The following is a 26,038-nucleotide window of genomic DNA, read 5'->3' as shown; positions in this document are numbered from 1 at the left end:
CATGGGTAGATTAAAGGGCAGCTTTAAAGGGATTGGTAGGCTTTTAGAAAGGACATTAAGGGAAAGTTTCAGTGACATTTTAATGCAACTGATTACACATAAGGAAGGGCGAGGCTTATTCTGTGGGCTGGAGCATAGATCATGGGCCACAGAGGGGCTGCCAGAGAATTTGGGCTCCGAGGGAGGACTGGGCCAACACAGTACCCTCCGCCTCATCTGGCTTGTTCTCCTTAGCCTGGCAGCTGGGGCTGGCCTTGCTGCTTGGTTTGCTGCTACCCTGGAGAGTCAGCTGGCTGGTGGGTTGGCTGACAGGGGTGGTGTGTGCTGATTTCCCTTCCAAGGAAGGGGAGGAGATGCCAGCTACTCCATACTTCACCCTCTCCACCTGCCAAGGAGGCGGCGAGATGCTGCTGCAGAGAGAACAGCTTTTAGTCATTCCTTTGTATTTGGGCCTGAATAAGAGCCCGAAGCAACAGGGTTTGGTTAATAAGTCAGTTGCAAATCATGCTAATAGGAGTACTATAATCTGGAGCGTTTAGGGCTGGGGAGCGCGTGATTGAATGCCGAGACTTTTAGGGTGGTTGTTCCTCCTAAGGTTCCATTTGTGGAGCTATTCTGGTGCGATCACTTCATCATGGCTGGTGTGAGCGGCCAGCTGTGACAGGGAGGGACTGGCCAGGGTCAGGGTGGCAAACATTTTGAAGTCTTTCTATAATGTGATCATTGTGGGGTTAGCAGGGAACAAGCTGTTGCTCTGCTGGAGTAGTAAAGATGGAGGGCAGAGACATTTTACCTTACGCACAAAGATAAAAAAGCACAGACATTATGAATGACTCCCCCAAACACAATCAGACGTTGCTAGGTTGGGTTTCCTTGTTATCTTGTTACCTCTCAAGATGGCCAGATTAAACATTACACTCAGACAAATGACCCACCATGTTCGGGGGGAATTCTTTTGTCCTGGGGGCATTGGGGTCCGGCATTGTTTCCCCCATCTGGCCTTGGTGTGTCCTGGTCCTCGTGCTCACTCTTTGCTTGGGTCTGAGTTTCATGTTGCTGCTCCTGTCCGCCCCTATTTCTCCCAGGCATGCCATTACCCTCCATGATGCCACTGACATCCTCCTCCACGCGGTGCTAGTGGGGCTTGGTTTCCTCGGCAGAGGGTGGGCTCTGCTGAGCCCAGCAGAACTGCTTCCGGGCAAGTGTGCAGAGGTTATCAGGATTTTAGCTCCTGGTTTACACGAGCCATCGCCATGAAAATTTGGGCTGTCATTTCCACACGACTGTCCAAATGCCTCTCCTCTCCCACCCTGCCCCAAACATACCTGCACCCCTCACTAACCCCTTCTTTCCCCAGATGACTACTAAGTTTATGAGTTAATTATACTTAAAAGGGCCTCAGTATTTTTTAAGTCATGGTGGTGAACTAGCTTCTCCCTACGGCCTGCCTTCCTGAGTCATTGCCCAGCCCAGCTGCCAGTAAGAGTTGGGAGGAGGAGGGAAGGGTGACTAACACATGGGAGAATCTATAGCCTGGAGAGTGATTTCTCTGCTTTCTTTACACCAAGTCATTGTGTGGAAGGAGTGTGTGTGTGTGAGTGTGAGTGTCCGTGTGTGTACATGCTGGAACCTTGTCCAAAAGTGAGTGCTTTCTCAGCACCAACCGGGGCCCTTGCTGCCAGAGGGCGCTCTGAGGTCACGCTTTGTTTTTCCTTGTAGTCGTACTTGTGGAGTCCAGTGTTAGTTTTTTCCTTGTGTTCAGATGAGAAAACAGACCCTGTAGAAGTCATTTTTTATCATGTTCAATCAGTGTCCTTGGCTTGCTAATCCTAGTGCCTTCCTTGGGTAGATCAAAGGTGACATGAAGTATTTGAAATCCTTTGCATAGGTCTTTCCCCCTTCTTTCACATTTGTTTTTTCTGAAACTGTAAAAATAAGCATTTCTCCTTCAAAATGCAAATCCTTCCACAAATGACTCTACTGAAATAGAAACTAAAATCCTTCAGCAAACTCCTTGCTTCCTGGGCCCTCAGAGAAGAGATCAATGTCTGGATCATGTATTCAAACATTCACCCCATGCACCCTGAAAAGAGGATCTGTGCCTTAATTTATAATGTATTTACACCACTTGGTGGCCATTGAAGAAGTCTGTTTAATGAAATGCTGGACTTGTAGTTGGATGGGCCCGTGGAAATCATTATGAGTAAACATGTGTAGAGATTTATTTTCCTTCCCCCAGAGGTCTCTCCAAGGTCCCTGAAGATAAATATTTGCATGGTGTCCAGTTTGTATTTCCCCAGCCGAGTATGGTGCTGAGGTAAGTAGTTTGCCTTCTTCCACCGAGCTCACTGTGCACAGAGCTGTTCTTCTCCCAGGGGCAGGGACAGTTTCACCCTGCTTCAGACACAGTGCCTAGGTGCCAGCATTCCTCCAGCCTAGAGCGCTGGTGCAGGCCAGGGCCTGTTGCTGTTTGAAGCCACTGCAGGCCACTGCGGAGTGGCAGTGGCATTGAGGGCAACCTGCTGAGTTTTGCCTTGTGTTTGGGGATCCCCATCTCCTCTCCTGTGGGAGTCTGTGCTGCTGCCCAGGCGTTGTGGAATTCCAAGGCAGTGGCCATAATGCTCAAGAGTCCTGTGCAATAGAAATCTCTTAAAATTTTAGTGTTCTCTGTGGGAAGCTGATTTGACCTTCCTTTCAAATCATTTTTTTCCTTTAGACCTTTAATCATATTCCAAAACAAACCAGGAGATGTTTTGTATTTCTAAGACCAGGATTAAAACATTTTTTTGATGATTGGTTTTTGTCTCCTTTCTTGGGGAAGAGTGAAGGGAGAAGGAATTAGGGTTGAATGCTTTTAAGATACATTTTATTTATTTAACTACAAATTAGGAAAGTAGGCCTGAGGTTACTCCACAAAGGACATGATTGGTTACTTTAGAGTGCATCATTAGCATAAAATGGGGTTAAGGGAAGCTCTGGGATGATTCTATTTATTTTATGGCTCCATGTTTGAAAATAACAAAAGTCTTAGAAATTGGTATCTGAATAAATTTAGGAAATACCAGCCCAGACTCAAAATATTCTTTACTGTAAGGTATTGATAGTACTGTAACCTATGAAATACTGTATGCTCATGACTGTAATTTTGAGAAAAGCACTCGAATGCACAGACAGGCTTGAGGAAGACTGAAGTCACCTTTCAGGGGCTTGTAAAAGGCTAGACAGTTTGAATTCAGCCTTTGTACATATGTCAGTCTATGTATCTATTGCCCAGCAAGCATGGCTGCTGCATCCTGCAAGGTTCAGCAATTGATGTTTTTAAGATTGTTGTTGGAAGTTAAGGTCTGAACGCTGTTGTGAAACCCTGCTCCTTGGGTAGCTCACCGTCCACTCTGTGTGAATTGTCCTAGCATGAGCAAACTGAGGGCAGGAGGCCAGTAAACTTCTTGAGAAACTGGCAGCCCGGAGACATGCTGACGCCAGCAAGACACCAAGGGGACTGACGGTCTTTGTGTCGGGAAGAAAAGGCTTCTTCCGTGAAGGAGAGGGAGCCCTGGCACTTGAAGGCCCCTGGTAGGAACTGGGTGGTGAAACTTGGGGGAAGGGCCAGGAGATTGGCAAGTTGCTGAGTGTACAGCAGAGGGGGGCGTTTGGAGCTCTCCGGCCTTAAACATAAAGGATGTAGCTATAGGAAGGGGCGGGGAGAACAGCTGAAAGCGTCTTTCAAGATGTGTCCCTTCTTGTGGAAACCCCCTCCTGGATTCAGTGAGATCTCAGGAACTGCTTCATTCCAGGTTATTTTAGGAACCAGAGAAAGGGCTGCATTCTGCTCTAGGGGAGGTGGACGAAGCAGGAACAACGGTCTGCAGATACAGGGGGCATCTTTGGGAATAAGCAGGATTCTACGGGAGGTCTTTGGGTTTTCGTAGACCTTAGAACTGGGGGCTTCACCCGGACCTTACAGGGCAAGGAGATCTGCACCTCACATCTGGGTCACATCTTTAAGATAAAGTCCAGATGAGTATTTGCTCTTTAAACTCGTGTCCTTTGAGGCTTGCCCATCGACTCGGTCTGTCGATTCTGAGACGAATGCGGAATGGAAGGAGGATCCCAAGGAGCGAACTTTGGAAGCAGCCAGCCCGCCGGGGGGGTGGGGGTGGGGGTGGGAGGGTGTGCCGCTCCGGCGGGCGGGCGGCCAGGGCTGAGCGGACGGGCCGCGGCGCGGGGCGGGCTGGGGACGCTGTCGGCTGTGGGCGGCGCCCCGCGCAGCGCGCTCGCGGGCAGCTGGCGGCTTAGCAGCAGCGCGTAGAGCGGTGACAGGTTCTGCAAATAACAGCTGCGGAGCAATCTTTATGTTTGGACAACGTGGGAAGGGCCATTGTTCACAAATTGGTCCTTTCGGCAACACCTGCACGCACAGATAATAATCCATTGTCGGTCTCGGGCTTTCAAAGACAAAAGACAGCCGCGAAGGGAGGAGCGAGCAGTTACTGGTGATAGAACAAGTTGTGAGCCGGAGAGAGTGCAAACGAGGACTCCAGGTTCTGTTCCTGGAACCGCCGGGGACAGTAAATCACCGTGGTGTTCTCTTTATTTGCCGGCAGTGAGCGCCACCTCTTTTACCCTTGCAGACCACCGCCGCAGCCACCTTTTCCCAAGCAGTGGCAAAGCGTGCTCCCTTGCACATTGGCGATCAATACGGGAAAGGTGGCCCCAGGAGAGAAAAGGTCACATGGAAGCAAGGCGCACATGCAGTCTCTCCCTGCCGCTCCAGGAGGGCCTGATCGTGACCCTCTCTTGATTCTCCAGTTTAAAATCGAGTGGTGGCACCAGATGTGGCAACTGCATTAGCCGTGCATCCAGTATTTTCCATTTGCTTAATACTTTACAGTTTAAGATTAGTCTTTTTACTTGAATTTTCTCATTTTAGCCTCATAATGACAGTGTGAAGTCTTTAGTGAGTAACAGCCCCATTTTAACAGAAGAAGAACTAGAGGGGCCAAGCCTCTATACTATTTTGTCCACTATACTGTTTGACACAACGACAGTATACATTAGGTTATTTGGATCTTATTTTATTTTTTCCCTTTAGTTTTCCTTTATTGCACAGTTACTATCAGGCCCAAGATTAGGTAAGGCACATAGCGACATAGGAAATGTATTTACATCCTCACTGCTCCATATGACAGGGTGCCACTAGCCACATGTTGCTATTTAAATTTAAATTTAAATTAATTAAATTGAAATAAAATGTGACATTCAACTTATCAGTTGTATCAGCCACCTTTAAAGTGCTTAACAGCTGTATATGCCTAGTGGATACTGTATGGACAGAGTACAAAGTTCTGTTGGGCAGAGTTGTCTCTAGAGGCTAATAATCTAGTGAAGTTGAAAATCTTCTGTCCTATTTGCTATGTTCTTGGAGTTCACTTGTCTCTTGATGAATATATGCTTCTTCCTTTCTAAAAGATAGCATGAACACCTTCAGTTTCTCATAAAGAGGTAAAATGTATATGTAAAAGATGTACTCATTCTGAGGCACAGTTTAGTGAATTTTGGTTAATGTAAGCATCACTGTAGTCACTGCCATTATCAAGACATAGAGTTTTGTATCTTTCCTAAATGTTCCCTTTTGCCCCTTCCCAGTCATTCCTCCTCTTAACCTTTGCTCCCGAGGTTTCTATCCTTCTACATTAAATCTGTAGTTTTTAGTTTGATACAGGTGGAATCATACAATACTCATTCTTTGTCTGCCTTCTTTCACTTAGTTTGAAATTCTTCCATATTGGTGCATGTATCACCTTTTTATTGCTGAGTAGTGTTCTTTTAAAGGAATACAGCAATTTGTTTATCCACTCACTTGTTGAGAGACATTTGAGTTTGTTTCCAATTTTGGCTGTTATGAACATTTGCATACCTGTCTTTGTGAGGGAATGTTTCTATTTCCTAAAAGTGGAACTTCTAGGTCATATGATCAGTATATGTTTAACTGTATGCAAAACTGCCAAACTGTTTCCAAAGTGACTATACCATTTTGCTTCCTATTTAGCATGGTTGCAAGATACAAGGTCAACATATAAAAATCAATTCTGTTTCTATATGATAGTTATGAATAATGAGAACTAGAAATTTAAAAATCACCAGTTATAATAGCATAAAATATGAAATATTTTGTGTTAAATTTAGCAAAAATTTGAACATTGTGTAATTTGAACATTGAAAACTACAAAATACTGCTGAGAGAAATCTAAAAAGACCTAAATAAATGGAGAAATACATACTGTGCTCATGGATTGGAAACTTGATCTTGTTAAGATGTTTTGTCTTCTCACCACTTTTTTTTTTGTAGAAACTGACAAACCGAAAATAGAAATCCAAAGAATCTAGAATAGTCAAAACAATATTGAAAAGAAGAACAAAGTTGGAAAATTTACACGACTCAATTTCAAGACTTATTTTAGAGCTACCATAATTGAGATGGCATAGTTCTTGTATAAAGCAAGTCTAGGTAGAAAATACTGATGAAGGACTGGAGCAGAAAAAAGATTTAGGATAAAATTTATGGGATAGGGCCAAAATAGTAGCTTTGGGTAAAAGAGGAATTTGTGGGAAAAACAGGAAAATCTAATGGAGATTTTTATTAATGTGATTTTTATTAATCTGGTATATGATGTAATTATTCCTCAAGTAACAACCCTTTATCTTCAGTAAAGTTCTTAAGCTCAGAGGGTGCTTGGTTTAAATAAATTCTAATAGAAAGCTGCAGAGGGTGGAACCAAGAGGGCGGACTGGGACAGAGGAGAGGAGTTCAGGGACAGAGAATGGCAAGAGGACATAGCAAGAGCCAGGAGTAAGTAAGTAGGACACAGTCAGTAAGTACGTGCAGTGAGGCCGGGCATTTCGTGAAAGGGTGAGGAAAGCTTTTGGGTGCTTCAAGTTGTGGGAATAGGGCTCAGACCATAGTCAGCCAGGTTCTCCGTGTCCAGGTAAAGACATTTCCTATGTGAAGGAGAATTTCTGAGTCCAGTGCTGGTATATTGTACAACTCCAGAGGGCACCCAGTTTTCATGTTCCCAGAATTCTCAGTGGAGGCTGGTCCCCAGAGTTGTACAACCTAACTTAGCAGCCCTCATTGATTGAGTCTGAAGCCAGCATCTAAAAAAAGGCTATGGGAGTGTGAGGTTTGCAGGATAATCTCCACAATTATATATTGTCTCTTTTGTGTTCCTCAGCTGTGTCCCTAAAATATGTTCCTTACATTCCAAACTTCTTATATAAAGATCAGTTAGAAAGGACAGACAAGCCACACAGAATGAAGCCATATTATCAAATGGGACTCTGAAAAGAAATTCTTTCTTCTCCTTCAATTTTCTCTGATTTAGGGAGTCAGAAAAAAGAAGGAAATCTCTTATTCACACAGCCCGGATTAAACTGCATGTCTAGTTCTATTCTACCTAGGTTTCAATTTCCTATTTCAAACCATTTACAAAGTCCTCTTCATTTAGGTATTCCTGAAAATCATTAGGCGCGTTCAAAACAGAAGAAAAGCTCTTTTTCTGCTTTTTAGTATCTGACATCCATTTCCCCTTCCCTAGTAATGGTGCCCTGATTTCCCTCTGGGGAATCATCCTCTCCTTCTCTGTGGGTAGAGCTGACTGTTCTCCCAGGACTGGGGCAGAGCATGCCACTCTGTCCAAGACAAACTTGGCATCACAAAATATCCGGCTTTTCTGATTGGTTCCCTAGTGAGGTGCATGACCTAAGTTGGGCCAATCTGCATGAAACTCATAATGTTGGAAAAGGCTTTCTTCTAAGCCATGCCTAAAGTCAGAAGTGTTGTTAAAAAATCCTTTAGCCTCCTTTAAGTTAGTTTAGGTCATGTTTTATATTACCTCAGAGCAAAACAACCCTAAGTGAAATACTGAATTTATTATCTCATTCTCTAAACCTATCTTGACTTCCTATATTTGTTGTTAAGGTGACACGACTATAGTTTCAGGAAAAATTAGCTGCCACAACAAATGACTCCAGAGTGTTAGTCACTGCTATGTGAAGCCCAGGTAGCATTCCTATTCGGCAGGCAGCCCTCCATGTAGTCATTCAGGGACCCAGGCTCCTTTAGTCTGTGGCTGTGACTTCTTCTTTACCTCTTCATTTATCAGGAGGATGGAGGAAGTGGATGGGAAAGCACACATGGGAGTCTTCTGTGTTCCTCAGTTGTGTCCCTGAAGTATGTTCCTTACTTTCCAAACTTCTTATATAGAGACCAGTTAGAATGGGGATGGGGAGCACATTACTTCTCTTGACATTCTTTGCTCAGAACTCAATTACATGGTACCCCCAACTGCAGGGAGACTTGAAAAGTTGTTCTAGCCATGGAAGAGGAAGAGGAAGGGGAAGAGGAAGCTATACTCAAGCTCCAGGTTTAAAAAGAGTGGTCACTTGTTTATTCGTCTCCTTGAGTTACTGAATAACCACCAAGTCCAGTTAGTTTTTATTTTGCAAAATCTCTCTTATCTCTTCTTACTCTCCACTTCTCTCTGCCACTTCCTTATCCAGCCCTTGGATACACACCTGCATAGATGTGAATCTTGCTCTCCTCTGCTTCAACCATTCTGCATTCCCCTTTGCCAGGCTCCTCAAAGACAGCTGCTGCCTTTTCCAACTTTGTATTCTTAGTGCCTACAAATACCTCATAGGCATCAATAAATGTTTGCTTTGTGAAAAGGAACCCAACAGACTAATATTTCTTATGCACCAATTTCAGCATATCATTCCCTTACTCAGAAATCTTCAGGAGATCTTGTAGCTTACCGCATCAGTCTTACATTTATCTGTTTGCCTTCAGCCAGTCAGGTGCTTACTTCTACCCCGATCCACACCCATGTTCTCTGCTCCTCAGGCCCAGCTCCAGCCCAGGTGGGTCCTGTCTTCTGGATGCCTAGAGACACTATGCCTCTTTTCCCGCCTCTCTCTCTCTTTCCAAGTACCATATTCCCTCAAGGTCTTTCTAAGCCCTGCCTCCTCCATGAAGCTTTCTCTTTCTGCTCCCCCTTCTCTGAACTCTGGCTACTGTACTGTTGATAACCAGGGTGATGCTATGTCCTGGGTCTGAGAGGTCCTGAATGACCACGATCTGTCCTGTTGTCAGACTCATTGGACTCAGATGCTGGACATGAAAAATAAAGAAAGAAGGAGCTGCTTTGTTGGAAAGAGGTAGGCAGAGATCAGTCCTGTAGCACCACACACCCTGCCCCAGCATCTTCTTGCAGCCCTTTGAGGAGCAGAGTTTAAAACCCATTTATCAAATTCAATCCCTTCATTTTACAGATGAGGACACAGAAGCACCCAGAGAGGCAGACTTGACTAAGATCCTCGCTGGTCAGTGATGGAGAAATGACCAGAGCCCCCGGTCGTGACCCCCCGCCGCTGGCTCTCTTCCCCAGCACCCGCCTCCTGCCCGCTCGGCCTTGCTTTCGTCTCTGGTACAACTGCTCAGGAGATAAAAAAACTACCTGGCAGCACTTGCCTTCCTCGTGTCTGAGGTTTGAGTGCTGGTAAATGCTCAAGTCATACTTATATTACCTTGAATTCAATTTCATATCAGAGGCTTTGAAATCTAGTGAAATTAGCCAGGATCTGTGACTAAAACTATGAACGCATTATGAATTATATGGACAAAGATTAGAAGGGAACGCAAGGAAATGGAATTTAATTTGATGGCTGACAGGACTATTGGTAGATTCTTTTATTTGTGCCACATGTAAGGATGACAGTCTAATAAAATTAATGGGGTCCAGCTGTCTTCTATGCTATTGTCAGTGCAACTGAGAACAGCTTCTTTTCTCATTTTTTAAAAAAATCTTTTTCCTAATTTCTCTTTTTCTAATTTCATGATTCCAATGTTTTATCTTGTTTGAAGTTTCCTCTAATCTTCTCTTTCCATTCAAAACCACCTCAGGCATTTGAGACTCTAATTCACACCAAGAATTTATTATGAATAATATTAGTGAACTGAAACTGTAATTATGTACATTATAATTTTAAACATGGTGGAGCATTTGCACAAGTGTGGACCTTGCCTGAAGGGTTGTAATGTGCATTCTCCAGGTCGATATGAAGCATATTTAGATAAGATGACTTCTGGATTTCAAAGGTAGAGAATTCTTCAATTATGTTTAATAGTAATATAAATCAATTTTTCAAAAGGAGACCATTCCCAAAGGACAGAGAACAAAGGCAAGAAGGAGACTGCTTTGAAGAAAGGCTTGAAAGAGATATGGGGTAGGCATGGCATGTGGCGAGGAGCAGCCCAAATTAAAGCAACATAAGGTCTGAAGTCACTAGGATCTCAGAGCTACCATCCTTTGAAAGGAAGGATTCCATGGCCTCTCCTGACAGGAATAAGGGAGGAGGACCAGGAGCTGCATGAGTGTGAGAAAGACTAGTCTGATATTCTTATTTCTCAACTCTTAAGGGCTGGGGGGAAGATTTGAGCACCATTATTAGCAAAACTTACCAGATCACAATCTGGTGCAAAGAGAGGAAATAAAAGGCTGCTTTCAAAAATTTTAAATCACAAGGAAATTGGAGTCATCTACAAGTACCTCTTATGGGCCTTTTTGGAATCTTGTTGTGTAAACCTTGTTGGATGGGAGGCAGGGCTTCCCCATAAGGCTGGGCAGTTTGTGCACTGCACAAAGGCCCAGGCTGAAGTAGCAAATCAAGCCTGTCTCTACCTACTGGGCTCTGCATTGGCATGAGGCTGTCTCAATCCAAAGGAAGGGGATTTTTTCTAACTTTTCAAAGCTGGCTTGCCAAGCCAAGTGCCCAGAGGTTGTTTCCTTTTCTAACTTGCACAAAGGCACTGAGTAGGCTCATGATGGCCTGGAAAAGTGCGGAGGGGAGGCTGAAAAGAGAGGGTAACAGTATAGGAAAAAGATAACATGGAGAGAGAATTTGAGTTAGGAAGAGAAACATTCAGAAAATATTATAAGATATCATGTTATCATTGAAGCATTGCTGCCCAGATTCCATTCTTTTATTTCTACTCTGCTCCCTACCCTCTACCCTCTACCCTCCATCCTTGATTTCCTTCAAGCCCATGGCTTTAACCTCCACTTAGATGCACAGGACTCCCAAATTTCTATGTCCAGCTCTGACCTCTCTCCTTAACTTCAGGATCACCTGTCTGAAAACCTATATTGGAAATATCTACCTGGGTAGCCTTGATGTGTCTTAGGCTCAACATGTACTAATCTGTATTCATTGTCTCCCTGCACTCCAAACTTGTTCTATATTCTTGGTTTTCCAAACCCACATTCTCCTCTTTATTTTGCCTGCCAGTGCCTTGGTTCAGGCTGATCTGCCTGCTATTACTTGCTCCTCAATTTAAAATGTCCTCCACATTTCTGTCAGAGTGATTTTCCTGGAAGGAGAATCTTTTTTATGCCTCTCTCCTCCTTGAGACTCTACTGGTTCCTTCTTTGAGGCGTAAGAGCTTCATGATCTGGTCCCCGTCCTCTTCTCTCCATCCTCAATCCCTACTTCTTCCTATTATGTCTTACCATGTCTCTGACTCAGGCCATAGTCCACCCCACCTCTTCATGTCTTTCTCCTTGATGATCTCTCTGCCCAGATGTCTTGTTCTCCTTGTCTACCAGTCAAACTTGTTATTCACCACTTTTTTTCTCTGAGGAAGCCTTCCCTGACAGAGTTACTCATTCTTTCTTTTGGGCTACTTCAAAGCCTTGTAGTGTTTTTTTAATTTTTTAATTTTTTAATTTATTTTTATTTTTATTTTTTTTATTATTGAAGGGTAGTTGACACACAGTATTACATTACATTAGTTTCAGGTGTACAACATAGTGATTCAACATTTATATACATGACAATTCTAGGTACCAGCTATCACCATACCAAGCTGTTACAATATCTTGACTGTATTCATTACATCCCAGTTACTTATTATTTTACCACTGGAAGTGTATACTTTTTTTTTTTTTTTTTTTGTGAGGGCATCTCTCATATTTATTGATCAAATGGTTGTTAACAACAATAAAATTCTGTATAGGGGAGTCAATGCTCAATGCACAATCATTAATCCACCCCAAGCCTAATTTTCGTCAGTCTCCAATCTCCTGAGGCATAACAAACAAGTTCTTACATGGAGAACAAATTCTTACATAGTGAATAAGTTCTTACATGGTGAACAGTACAAGGGCAGCCATCACAGAAACCTTCGGTTTTGCTCATGCATTATGAACTATAAACAGTCAGTTCAAATATGAATACTCATTTGATTTTTATACTTCATTTATATATGGATACCACATTTCTCTCTTTATTATTATTATTTTTAATAAAATGCTGAAGTGGTAGGTAGATACAAGATAAAGGTAGAAAACATAGTGTTGTAAGAGAGCAAATGTAGATGACCAGGTGTGTGCCCGTAGACTATGTGTTAATCCAAGCTAGACAAGGGCAATAAAACATCCACATATGCAGAAGATTTCTCTCAGAACAGGGGGGGTGAGGTTCTAAGCCTCACCTCTGTCGATCCCCAATTTCTCACCTGATGACCCCCCTGCGACTGTGCCTGTCTTAGGTTGTTCCTCCCTTGAGGAATCTTACCCGTCTCTGGCTAACCAGTCATCTTCCGGGGCCATACAGGGAAATGTAAAGTTGGTAAGTGAGAGAGAAGCCTTATTGTTTGAAATGGTTAGCTTTTTATCTCTTTGCATATTTATGCCCTGTAGCTTCTATGCTCAGCATTTGTCTTGAGGTATCTTTACCACTTGGAAGAATTATGATACTCGGTAAATTTGTTATGAGGCACGAATTCTATTTAAGGGTTGTAATTAGGAAGGAAGAAGAAAAGCTATAGAAGTAGCAGGCGGAAGAAAACATGGGAAGATTGATTATTTCTTTGACATATCTTCTTGTAGAGTAACTTCAGCATATATAGGTTTTAAGCTACTACTTAAATTGCGCACACACATCAACATAATAGGAGTATAGTTACATAACCAAAGCATACCTGTAATTACCAGCCATCTGCAGTGAAACCAAGAAAACCAGTTAGGCACCTTAGGCATTTGTGAAAACTTATCTATGATATGGTGGATATTGTCCAACTGAACTTGAACAGTCTGAGAGAAATCAGACAAATTAAAACAACCCATTCCTGGGGACTGTTCACATGCCATATGTTCTTTTAACAGTAAATAGTCTGTAGTTGTAAGACTTTGGAGCGCTACAATTTGCACTTCTCCAAATTCTTGGTTGAGTTCCAACAGTATAGATCCAGTCAAATTTGTTGTTTTACTGTATGCACAGGCCAGCTTAGATATCTCCTTCCTCATTCCCATGGCAAGTCCAGGAGCTGGTGGGATGAGTGCATCTACAGCTGTAGCTGTGTGTGGATCTTTGTTGGGTTTTTTGATGATCATCTTCTGGCATGAATCTTCCAGAGAGTGCTGATGTTGGAAGTTCTTTTTCATATCGTATCTTAGTTCATTTTCGGGGTAGCCCAATTAGGCTTTGATCCTCTGTATAAACACAAACAGACCCTTTGCCTACACTTTTATATGCCCTTTATACTCTTGTGTAGAACTCATTGGAGGTTACCACACAGGAACTGCCCTTTTTTTTTTTTTTTTTTGTATCACTAATCTACACTTACATGACGAATATCATGTTTACTAGGCTCTCCCCTATACCAGGTCCCCCCTATAAACCCCTTTACAGTCACTGTCCATCAGCATAGCAAAATGTTGTAGAATCACTACTTGCCTTCTCTGTGTTGTACAGCCCTCCCTTTTCTCCTACCCCCCCATACTTGCTAATCTTAATACCCCCCTACTGCTCCCCCCCCTTATCCCTCCCTACCCACCCATCCTCCCCAGTCCCTTTCCCTTTGGTACCTGTTAGTCCATTCTTGAGTTCTGTGATTCTGCTGCTGTTTTGTTCCTTCAGTTTTTCCTTTGTTCTTATATTTCACAGATAAGTGAAATCATTTGGTATTTCTCTTTCTCTGCTTGGCTTGTTTCACTGAGCATAATACCCTCCAGCTCCATCCATGGTGCTACAAATGGTAGGATTTGCCCTTTTCTTATGGCTGAGTAGTATTCCATTGTGTATATGTACCACATCTTCTTTATCCATTCATCTATCGTGGACATTTAGGTTGCTTCCAATTCTTGGCTATTATAAATAGTGCTGTGATAAACATAGGGGTGCACTGATCTTTCTCATACTTGATTGCTGCATTCTTAGGGTAAATTCCTAGGAGTGCAATTCCTGGGTCAAATGGTAGGTCTGTTTTGAGCATTTTGATGTATCTCCATACTGCTTTCCACAATGGTTGAACTAACTTACATTCCCACCAGCAGTGTAGGAGGGTTCCCCTTTCTCCACAGCCTCACCAACATTTGTTGTTGTTTGTCTTTTGGATGGCAGCCATCCTTACTGGTGTGAGGTGATACCTCATTGTAGTTTTAATTTGCATTTCTCTGATAATTAGCGATGTGGAGCATCTTTTCATGTGTCTGTTGGCCATCTGTATTTCTTTTTTGGAGAACTGTCTGTTCAGTTCCTCTGCCCATTTTTTAATTGGGTTATTTGTTTTTTGTTTGTTGAGGTGTGTGAGCTCTTTATATATTCTGGACGTCAAGCCTTTATCGGATGTGTCATTTTAAAATATATTCTCCCATACTGTAGGGATCCTTTTTGTTCTATTGATGGTGTCTTTTGCTGTACAGAAGCTTTTCAGCTTAATATAGTCCCACTTACTCATTTTTGCTGTTGTTTTCCTTGCCCGGGGAGATATGTTCAAGAAGAGGTCACTCATGTTTATGTCTAAGAGGTTTTTGCCTATGTTTTCTTCCAAGAGTTTAATGTTTTCATGACTTACATTCAGGTCTTTGATCCATTTTGAGTTTACTTTTGTATATGGGGTTAGACAATGGTCCAGTTTCATTCTCCTACATGTAGCTGTCCAGTTTTGCCAGCACCACCTGTTGAAGAGACTGTCATTTCGCCATTGTATGCCCATGGCTCCTTTATCAAATATTAATTGACCATATATGTCTGGGTTAATGTCTGGATTCTCTAGTCTGTTCCATTGGTCTGTGGCTCTGCTCTTGTGCCAGTACCAAATTGTCTTGATTACTATGGCTTTATAGTAGAGCTTGAAGTTGGGGAGTGAGATCCCCCCTACTTTATTCTTCTTTCTCAGGATTGCTTTGGCTATTCGGGGTCTTTGGTGTTTCCATATGAATTTTTGAATTATTTGTTCCAGTTCATTGAAGAATGTTGCTGGTAGTTTCATAGGGATTGCATCAAATCTGTATATTGCTTTGGGCAGGATGGCCATTTTGACGATATTAATTCTTCCTAGCCACGAGCATGGGATGAGTTTCCATCTGTTAGTGTCCCCTTTAATTTCTCTTAAGAGTTACTTGTAGTTTTCAGAGTATAAGTCTTTCACTTCTTTGGTTAGGTTTATTCCTAGGTATTTTATTTTTTTTGATGCAATTGTGAATGGAGTTGTTTTCCTGATTTCTCTTTCTGTTGGTTCATTGTTAGTGTATAGAAAAGCCACAGATTTCTGTGTGTTGATTTTGTATCCTGAAACTTTGCTGTATTCCGATATCAGTTCTAGTAGTTTTGGGGTGGAGTCTTTAGGGTTTTTTATGTACAGTATCATGTCATCTGCAAATAGTGACAGTTTAACTTCTTCTTTACCAATCTGGATTCCTTGTATTTCTTTGTTTTGTCTGATTGCCGTGGCTAGGACCTCCAGTACTATGTTAAATAACAGTGTGGAGAGTGGGCATCCCTGTCTAGTTCCCGATCCCAGAGGAAATGCTTTCAGCTTCTCGCTGTTCAATATAATGTTGGCTGTGGGTTTATCATAGATGGCCTTTATTATGTTGAGGTACTTGCCCTCTATTCCCATTTTGCTAAGAGTTTTTATCATGAATGGATGTTGAACTTTGTCAAATGCATTTTCAGCATCTATGGAGATGATCATGTGGTTTTTGTCTTTCTTTTTGTTGATGTGGTGGGTGATGTTGATGGACTTTCGAATGTTGTGCCATCCTTGCATCCCTGGGATGAATCCCACTTGGTCATGGTGTATGATCCTTTTGATGTATTTTTGAATTTGGTTTGCTAAAATTTTGTTGAGTATTTTTGCATCTACGTTCATCAGGGATGTTGGTCTGTAGTTTTCTTTTTTGGTGGGGTCTTTGCCTGGTTTTGGTATTAGGGTGATGTTAGCTTCGTAGAATGAGTTTGGGAGTATCCCCTCCTCCTCTATTTTTTGGAAAACTTTAAGGAGAATGGGTATTATGTCTTCCTTGTATGTCTGATAAAATTCCGAGGTAAATCCATCTGGCCCGGGGGTTTTGTTCTTTGGTAGTTTTTTGATTACCGCTTCAATTTCGTTGCTGGTAATTGGTCTGTTTAGATTTTCTGTTTCTTTTTGGGTCAGTCTTGGAAGGTTGTATTTTTCTATGAAGTTGTCCATTTCTCCTAGGTTTCCCAGCTTGTTAGCATATAGGTTTTCATAGTATTCTCTAATAATTCTTTGTATTTCTGCGGGGTCCTTCGTGATTTTTCCTTTCTCGTGTCTGATACTGTTGATTTGTGTTGACTCTCTTTCCTCTTAATAAGTCTGGCTAGAGGCTTATCTATTTTGTTTATTTTCTCGAAGAACCAGCTCTTGGTTTCATTGATTTTTGCTATTGTTTTATTCTTCTCAATTTTATTTATTTCTTCTCTGATCTTTATTATGTCCCTCCTTCTGCTGACCTTAGGCCTCATTTGTTCTTCTTTTTCCAATTTCGATAATTGTGACATTAGACCATTCATTTGGGATTGTTCTTCCTTTTTTAAATATGCTTGGATTGCTATATACTTTCCTCTTAAGACTGCTTTTGCTGCGTCCCACAGAAGTTGGGGCTTAGTGTTGTTGTTGTCATTTGTTTCCATATATTGCTGGATCTCCATTTTGATTTGGTCATTGATCCATTGAATATTTAGGAGCGTGTTGTTAAGCCTTCATGTGTTTGTGAGCCTCTTTGCTTTCTTTGTACAGTTTATTTCTAGTTTTATGCCTTTGTGGTCTGAAAAGTTGGTTGGTAGGATTTCAGTCTTTTGGAATTTTCTGAGGCTCTTTTTGTGGCCTAGTATGTGGTCTATTCTGGAGAATGTTCCATGTGCACTTGAGAAGAATGTATATGCTGTTGCTTTTGGATGTAGAGTTCTATAGATGTCTATTAGGTCCATCTGCTCTACTGTGTTGTTCAGTGCTTCCGTGTCCTTACTTATTTTCTGCCCAGTGGATCTATCCTTTGGGGTGAGTGGTGTGTTGAAGTCTCCTAGAATGAATGCATTGCAGTCTATTTCCCCCTTTAGTTCTGTTAGTATTTGTTTCACATATGCTGGTGCTCCTGTGTTGGGTGCATATATATTTAGAATGGTTATATCCTCTTGTTTGACTGAGCCCTTTATCATTATGTAGTGTCCTTCTTTATCTCTTGTTACTTTCTTTGTTTTGAAGTCTATTTTGTCTGATATTAGTACTGCAACCCCTGCTTTCTTCTCGCTGTTGTTTGCTTGAAATATGTTTTTCCATCCCTTGACTTTTAGTCTGTACATGTCTTTGGGTTTGAGGTGAGTTTCTTGTAAGCTTTTTTATCCATTCTATTACTCTATGGCTTTTGATTGGTGCATTCAGCCCATTAACATTTAGGGTGACTATTGAAAGATATGTACTTATTGCCATTGCAGGCTTTAAATTCGTGGTTACCAAAGGTTCAAGGTTAGCCTCTTTAGAATCTTACTGCCTAACTTAGCTCGCTTATTGGGCTTTTCTATACACTGTCTGGAGATTCTTTTCTTCTCTCCCTTCTTATTCCTCCTCCTCGATTCTTCATATGTTGGGTGTTTTGTGCTGTGCTCTTTCTAGGAGTGCTCCCATCTAGAGCAGTCCCTGTAAGATGTTCTGTAGAGGTGGTTTGTGGGAAGCAAATTCCCTCAGCTTTTGTTTGTCTGGAAATTGTTTAATCCCACCGTCATATTTGAATGGTAGTCGTGCTGGATACAGTATCCTTGGTTCAAGGCCCTTGTGTTTCATTGTATTAAATATATCATGCCATTCTCTTCTGGCCTGTAGGGTTTCTGTCGAGAAGTCTGATGTTAGCCTGATGGGTTTTACTTTATAGGTGACCTTTTTCTCTCTAGCTGCCTTTAAAACTCTTTCTTTGTCCTTGATCTTTGCCATTTTAATTATTATGTGTCTTGGTGTTGTCCTCCTTGGATCCTTTCTGTTGGGGGTTCTGTGTATTTCCGTGGTCTGTTCGATTATTTCCTCCCCCAGTTTGGGGAAGTTTTCAGCAATTATTTCTTCTAAGATACTTTCCATCTCTTTTCCTCTCTCTTCTTCTTCTGGGACCCCTATAATACGGATATTGTTCCTTTTGGATTGGTCACACAGTTCTCTTAATATCGTTTCATTCCTGGAGATCCTTTTATCTCTCTCTATGTCAGCTTCTATGTGTTCTTGCTCTCTGGTTTCAATTCCATTAATGGACTCTTGCATCCTATCCATTCTGCTTATAAACCCTTCCAGAGTTTGTTTCATTTCTGTAATCTCCTTTCTGGCATCTGTGATCTCCCTCCGGACTTCATCCCATTTCTCTTGCGTATTTCTCTGCATCTCTGTCAGCATGTTTATGATTCTTATTTTGAATTCTTTGTCAGGAAGACTGGTTAGGTCTGTCTCCTTCTCTGGTGTTGTCTCTGTGATCTTTGTCTGCCTGTAGCTTTGCCTTTTCATGGTGATAGGAATAGTCTGCAGAACTGGGACGAGTGACGGCTGGAAGGACTTCCTTTCTTGTTGGTTTGTGGCCCTCCTCTCCTGGGAGAACAGCGACCTCTAGTGGCTTGTGCTGGGAAGCTGCGCGCAGACAGGTTTTCTGCTTCCTGCCCTGCTGCTGTGGAGTTTATTTCTGCTGTTGCTGTGGGTGTGGCCTGGTTCGGGCCTCTGCTCCAAAGTGGTGGAGTCGCGTTGACGGGAGCGGCCTAGAGGCTATTTATCTCCGTAAGGGGCCTCCCTGCTCCCTGCAGCCCAGGGGTTAGGGTGCCCAGAGATCTCGGGATTCCCTACCTCTGCATTAAGTGTCCCGCCCTGTCCCTTTAAGACTTCCAAAAAGCTCTCGCCAAAACAAAACAGCAAAAAAAAAAGAAAAAATGGTCGCTCGCTTTTCTCATGACCTCTGGCGCCCGGCCTCCGGTGCCCGCTCACTGTTCTTGCTGCCCTGTTTCCCTAGTATCCAGGGCCCCTGGGCACATACTGTGTCTGCACTCTGGCCCGGATGGCTGGGGCTGGGTGTTCAGCAGTCCTGTGCTCCATCTCCCTCCCGCTCTGCCTATTCTTCTCCCGCCAGGAGTTGGGGGGATGGGTGCTCAGCTCCCCCCAGGCCGGGGCTTGTATGTTACCCCCTTCGTGAGGCGCTGGGTTCTCTCAGGTGCGGATGTGGTCTGGATATTGTCCTGTGTCCTCTGGTCTTTATTCTAGGAAGGGTTGTCTTTGTTATATTTTCATAGATATATGTGGTTTTGGGAGGAGATTTCCGCTGCTCTGCTCATACCGCCATGTTCCGCCCCTCCCCTTGTAGTGTTTTTGGAACATATTTTTTTGTATGTCAGTCTTCCCTCCCTTAATATGTCATTTTGACTGGGTGAAGAGATGCCCAAATAGCTGATAAAACACCATTTGTGGATGTGTTTATGAGGGTGTGTCCAGAATAGACTAGTTTTAGCATTTGAATCAGTAAACTGAGTAAAGAAGATAGCCCTCACCTCTGTGAGTGGACATCATCCAATCTCTTCAGGGAATCTAACAAAAAGGCACAGGAAGAGTGAATTTACTTTTTATTTGAGCTGGGAAATTGATTTTCTGCTGTCAGACATCAGTGCTCCTTGTTCTTGGGCTTTTGGACTTGGGCTGGGACTTATACCTATGGTTCCCCTAATTCTCAGACCTTTGGACGAGGCCTAATTACACCACAGTCTTTCCTGGCTCTCCAGCTTGCAGACTACAGAGTGTGGGACTTCTTGACCTTCCTAGTCACATAAGCCAATTCTACTAATAAATTTCCTCTTATTTTTCTCTCTTTATGTACATCATATTGGTTAAGTTTCCCTGGAGAACCCTGACTACTATAGGCTCCAAGATATCTGGGGTGAAGTCTTGGTCATCTACCTGTAACTGATACCTGTAAGTTTCTGGCCTCATCAGCCTATGTTTTCTCCAAAAAGTCACCTAGTTATGTCCTGTTTTATACCCAAATGGGAATGGCACAAATCCTCTCCTGCCGTCTTGCCAGAAACAGGCTTTCTTTCAAATGTCCCATCAGTTCTTTTTGATGATCTTACAGGAGATTGCTCCACTCTTGCCCGCACTGTGGTTTTGGAGTGAAGAAGTCCCACACAGACACTAATTTCCAACTTCTACCAGAAATGATCATCCTGAGAACTTCAGGTCAAACAATCTCAGAGCCTCCATCAAATCCCTGTGGGCCTCTATATGGAGAATCTCTCAGCATCTCCAAGCTAGTGATGGGCCATTTGATCTAAGATCAAGCCACTATAGTCTGGTCCAAAAAGTTTACATGGGAAAGTCAGGTGTTCTTATTTGGGGATTTGAAGTTCAAAACACTGAAAAAAGTTGCCAGATGGTAATAGAGGAAAAAGATGAAAGGATGCTTGGTGGTAGATCTAGGACCCTAGCCAGCCATACCATGGGTGTATTGCTGAGGTTAGAAGCCAGACAAACTATGAGTGAGCAGGGGAGGATAGCTGGTGGAGATGGAGAGAGAAACAAACGTCTGGAGGGTAACAGCTCTGTTAATGGTGGGGCACCAGCAGAGGGAACCTGAGACCTTCTGCTGCTAATGCCTCTAAAGACACCTCGAATCCAGAACACCCTGACCCTTAAGTTGCCATGAGGACTGCTGTACTAAGGCCCAGTATCAGATCCTGTGACATCCTTGTCTCCTTCCTCACCTCTTATTCATTCTTAGCGTAACCCCAACCCCACCCATGAGTAAGATTGAGCAGATCTCTGTTCCGCCCACCCCAACAATATGGCCCACAGCAGGAGCCTGATTAACATTGATGGAATCACAACATAGGGACATAAAAAGAGTTCTCAGTGTAAGTTGCTGTGGTCAAGCAAGGCTTATTGAAAGAACTAGAACTTTAAGGGTGGGGAATAGATAGAGGGGGAGATATTCCAGGCCTGAGATGAGGTGCACAGTAAATAATCCTAGGTCATGCCAAGGAAAAGGCTGGTTAGAGAGCAGTAATTTGGGATTGTGTGGGAACACTGAAGGCATGAGAGTCCTCTTATGATTTTTCAGGCTGCCAACAACCCCCACCCCCCAACTTCCCCAGGTTATCGTTTGGATTCATCTGACCCCAAAACTTGGGAAAGACAAAGAACGACTACTAAATAAATCATACTATGCCATGGAAGATGGAAAGGTGAAATTGTGCTGTAATAATCCCACAGACAGAATAAATGTTGTAGTGGATTATTATGTTGTCTAAAGACAGTCTTTTTGAATGGTGAATGACACTTGTGAAATTTTCAGCTACTTGCTTTGCAGCGCTTCCTTTTCCATTCTATCTGGAGTGATGGTCTCTCTTTTCCAGTGCCTCCACTCCTTCTTCGTCTTGGCAGCGGGAAATACCTTGACAAGGTGCATTCAGGAGCTCCTTCAAGGCATAGCCACTCAGAATCCTCGAGACTTCTGGAAAGCTGCACTTCTTCAGTTGTGTTAGTGTGAGGGTGCATGTGTGTGTGTGAGAGAGAGAGATGGGAAGGCAGGAGAGAAAGAAACACACACACACACACAGAGGAGAGAGAGAGAGAGAGAGAGAGAGAGAGAGAGAGAGAGAGAGAGAGAGAGAGAGAGAGACTGAATAAGAGACACAAAGAGAGAGAGGCCAGTTGCCTTGGAGACAGACATAAATGAAGAGGAATTTGTGCAGAAATAGCCCAAGGGTTGGGGACATACTTGAGGATAAAACAAAATCCTTTAACATGCTTGAGCTTTGCAAAACACACCTGCATAGATGTGGCTTAGGCACCCTTCTAAACGTGAAGTTTTCCAGCATTTAAAATTAATTTTTAATATTTCATTTATTTTTTAAAAATAGGTAATATACCATGGTACAATATTTAATATTTACATGAGTGTTTATAGTGAAAATCAAATCACTTTCTTACTTCTATGCCCCAGGCCATTAAGATCTTTTTTTGGAGAAAACCTTTCTTTTTTTTACCTGACTTCCAAAGATAGTCCATGCTTTAACCAGCATATGTATAAATAAATATCTTTCATCTTCTCCTTTTAAAGGCAAATGATGGCATGCCATGCACACAATTCTATACTTAAAATTTTCATTAATTAAAAAATGTCCTGGAGATAATTCCAGGACATATAATTTCAGGACTTAGAATGTTGCCTTTTTTAACAGCTCTATGGTATTCTATTATATGAATGTGCCATCATTTATTTAACCAGTTTTCTATTGGTGGTGATATGGCTGACCGTGTACCCCCAAAATTCACATGTTGAACTTCTAACTCCCAGTACCTCAGAATGTGATTGTATGTATAGAGAGGTTCCTTACAGAGGTAATTTAGGTTCATCGAGGTCATTGGGGTGAGCGCTCACCCAGTATCACTGGTGTCCTCATAAGAGAGGAGGTTATGACAAAAACACACAGAGAAGGAAGGTGTGAGGATGGGGTGAAGCCCACCGCCCACAAGCCAAGGAGAGAGGCCTCAGAGAAAACCGGCCTGGATCTTGGCTTCTAGCCTCCAGAACCATAAGAAAATTAATTTTTGTGGTTTAAGCCACCCAGTCTGTGGATCTTTTTATGGCAGCCCTATCAAACTAATATAGGTGGGTATCTAGGTTATATTCAGAGTTTTGTTGTTACAACTAAATTTTAAAAATTAATTGTTTACATATCTGTAGGATATATTCCAGAAGCAGAACTGTCAGATCAGAACAAACCTGGAGTAAAATACAAACTGTCTTATTTGTAGAATTATATGAAGGGAATTCAGAAAGTAGATCAACCTGTTTTATTATATATGTTGAAGCCATTTTCAGTAAAAAAAAAAAAAAGAAAGCCCTCCAAAAACAGGGCATAGGAAAAAAGAGGTCATAATAGACCATAGAATGTTACAATGGGAAGACCTACAGAAACCATCTAGTTTTAATCTGTTACACACACAAGGAAACTGAGTCTTAAGAATATCACAGTGTGAGCAGAGCCTGGGGTGGACTGCAACACAGCACAACACAACATGCCTGGGTCTCCTGATATCCTGTGGGCATGATTTTTCACTATACTTTAATAAATAACCTGAAGTTTATTTGGGAACATAAAGGATAGTTTTTGGCGAGAAGGTGGTTGAGGTACTACTGAAGAATCATCCTAAAATTAAATAAATTAGCCCCTCCAAGAGGCTATTTATAGGTCTGAATTTCAAGCATCATCATTTAAACTATGCAATATATTCATCAAGTTCAAAGCCAAATTTCTAGGAACAAATATAACAGCTCATCACTTTTATAATAAGCATAATAGCTGCCATTTGTCAAGCACTGACTAAATGCCAAATAACAGTAGGTCCTTAAATATACTTTTTCTTGACCGAGTTACCCCTTAAACTCTCATTTTTGGTTCTTCATCTGTAAACAGGAGACTGAAGAATGCCTACTTCATACATAAGGTTGTTGTTAGTATGGAATGCGGTAATCCACAGAAAGTACCTACCAGTGCGGCTGGCAACACTTGGTGCTTCTTAAGTATTAGCTATTATTATTGGTATTTCACTTATTTCCTAAGAGAATACAGTGAAGTAGGTATTTTTGTTCCCATTTTATGGAGGTGAGTTAACTAAGACTCAGAAAGTCAAATAACTTTCTTATATTGTCTATGATTCATTTTTATAACTTCATTATAAACAGTGTGATGCATTTATGTATGTGAGATAAATTTCATCAACCTAACCTCCTGAGGTGGTTAGTTAACATCTAAAGTGCTCCATCAGAAACCCACTCTTTAAAGGTGGTTACCAGCAGGGGCTTCAAATATCATTGTATCTTCATCAGGCCTTCTGTCAATTAGTGGAAGAGATACTAGAAATAGGTTTCCATTGGTGAAATGAGTGGCATGAAGAGGCTTGTAAGATACATAGACAGACTGCACAGGCATTTCCACCCTTGTAGGAACAAGGTGGAACAAGGTAAAAGAGCTGGTTTGGCAAACTCAGTGTCCTGACACTTCTGGAACCCCACCTCCATCCCATGCATAATGAATGGAAGGTCTGTCCCTGGGTCCATGAGAAGACTGGCTGGTCCTGACTTCTGAAGAATGGTTGAGTTTGCTTTGATTGAAGCATCAATGCAAACATTTTGAAGGTGCATCTAGGGACATCATGCACCTTTATTGGAACAGGCCATATGACTGCTTCTGTATGTTTTGCCAGGAATGTCTGTGTGTCTGAGAGTTGCTTCCACTGAAACATAACACTGCGGGTAGGTTACTGTGGGAGATGTAAGCTCTCACCCACCTCTAAGAGCGGCAGTCCCCTGACACCAGAGCAATTGCTGAATGGTCAGATTACCTCAGATGATTTTGCATTACTTGTTGGAAATTGCACAGATTGTACAGAACTGGAATTAGAACCTCAGCCTGCTTGACTCCAAAGTGTGTGTGATCAGCCTCCTCATTTTATTACCTGATAGTAGAAATGACTGAGGATACTTTTGATTATTCTGTTCAGGATACTGGCATATCAAATGGCAAAAAAAAAAAAAAAAGTATTGTAAAGGGTTGTTAGTCTCTCTAAGTCAGGAGTTTCTCTACCTGAGAATAATAGATCTTAAGGGACGAGGATAAACTTCAGGATTCTGGGAATCCTGAAAATTGTATGTAACTTTTTTTTAGTTATGTGAGTATGTGGAGTTGTTTTTCATGATCAACGTCCATAACTTTTCCAGAGTCTCAAAGGGTCTCTCTGGGACTGTACTGCCTAGAAATGTGTGGAAACATTTTAGAAAACCAGTTATAGAATTTTATCTATTTTATCCTCTAAAGACATTTTTATAGATAACAGCACCTGAATTTTCTCAAATAATTTATAGTTAGAGGCAAATGGGAAGTTATCATTGTCCTCATTTTGCTTAACCAGGGATGGAAGTGCCTGCAGAGTCGAGATGGTTCAGGGCTGGGAATCCTGTCTTGTGGTCCAGCCCTGAAGCTGCTCTGGAAGGAGGCCCTCTTGAGGGGTCTGTTCTCTCTGACTGTAGCTCCGTGATTACACAGCTGATTTTCTGGCCTCTAACTCTTCCCAAGAGTGCCTCCCGTGTTTCTGCCCGTATGCTGTCTGCTCTGCTACTTGCTTTGCCTGGAAACTTTTCAACACTTCTCAGCCTGCAAGGCCCAGGCAGAACTTACCCCTCTGAGCCGCTTCCCCAGCTACCCGTGTGGAAATTGCTCTTCTCTCTTACTCTGTGCAGTATAGTACTTAAATCTGTGTAAGCTGTTGAAGGTAAAGCATTTTAACCATGTACTTTGGATTGTTTCTTGTATTCTTGTTTTCAACTGTTACCTTCATCCTGTTTGTTAACCAGGGTTTGCCAGACCACAGTCGTCTGGGGTGTTCATGGAAAGGTAACAATCAGTATTGTATTTCTTAGCCTTTGTCCTCACCTGCTGAGGCAGGTCCTTCTGCCTCCCTTGAGATCACCCTTGCTGTTTCTGAAAGTCTCCAGGGTGGCTCATGTGTTGCCTGAACACTGTCCTCGCCCTTCTGCACTAACTCTGCCAATGGTGAGGAGCCCTGTGGGGCCCCACGCTCACAGAGGCTCTGGAAATCTGCTGCCCATGACACCTGCCAAGGCCCAGGGGACCCTAGGAGCTGAGATACTCTGCATCT

General features: G+C 42.4%; 1 long non-coding RNA gene across 1 annotated transcript in view; it reads left to right on the top strand.

Annotated features, from left to right (window-relative positions):
• Positions 1-3,499: 3,499 nt before the first annotated feature.
• Positions 3,500-26,038, top strand: part of LOC130684111 (uncharacterized) — a 63,133-nt gene continuing 40,594 nt past the window's right edge. The window contains exon 1 of the long non-coding RNA XR_008998264.1: positions 3,500-3,573. This is a non-coding gene — a long non-coding RNA (uncharacterized LOC130684111). The remainder of the gene's footprint in view (positions 3,574-26,038) is intronic.

The sequence above is a fragment of the Manis pentadactyla genome, chromosome 6, assembly GCF_030020395.1.
Source record: "Manis pentadactyla isolate mManPen7 chromosome 6, mManPen7.hap1, whole genome shotgun sequence".
NCBI classification, from domain to species: Eukaryota; Metazoa; Chordata; class Mammalia; order Pholidota; family Manidae; genus Manis; species Manis pentadactyla.
This window is presented reverse-complemented; position numbering and strand designations above follow the sequence as displayed.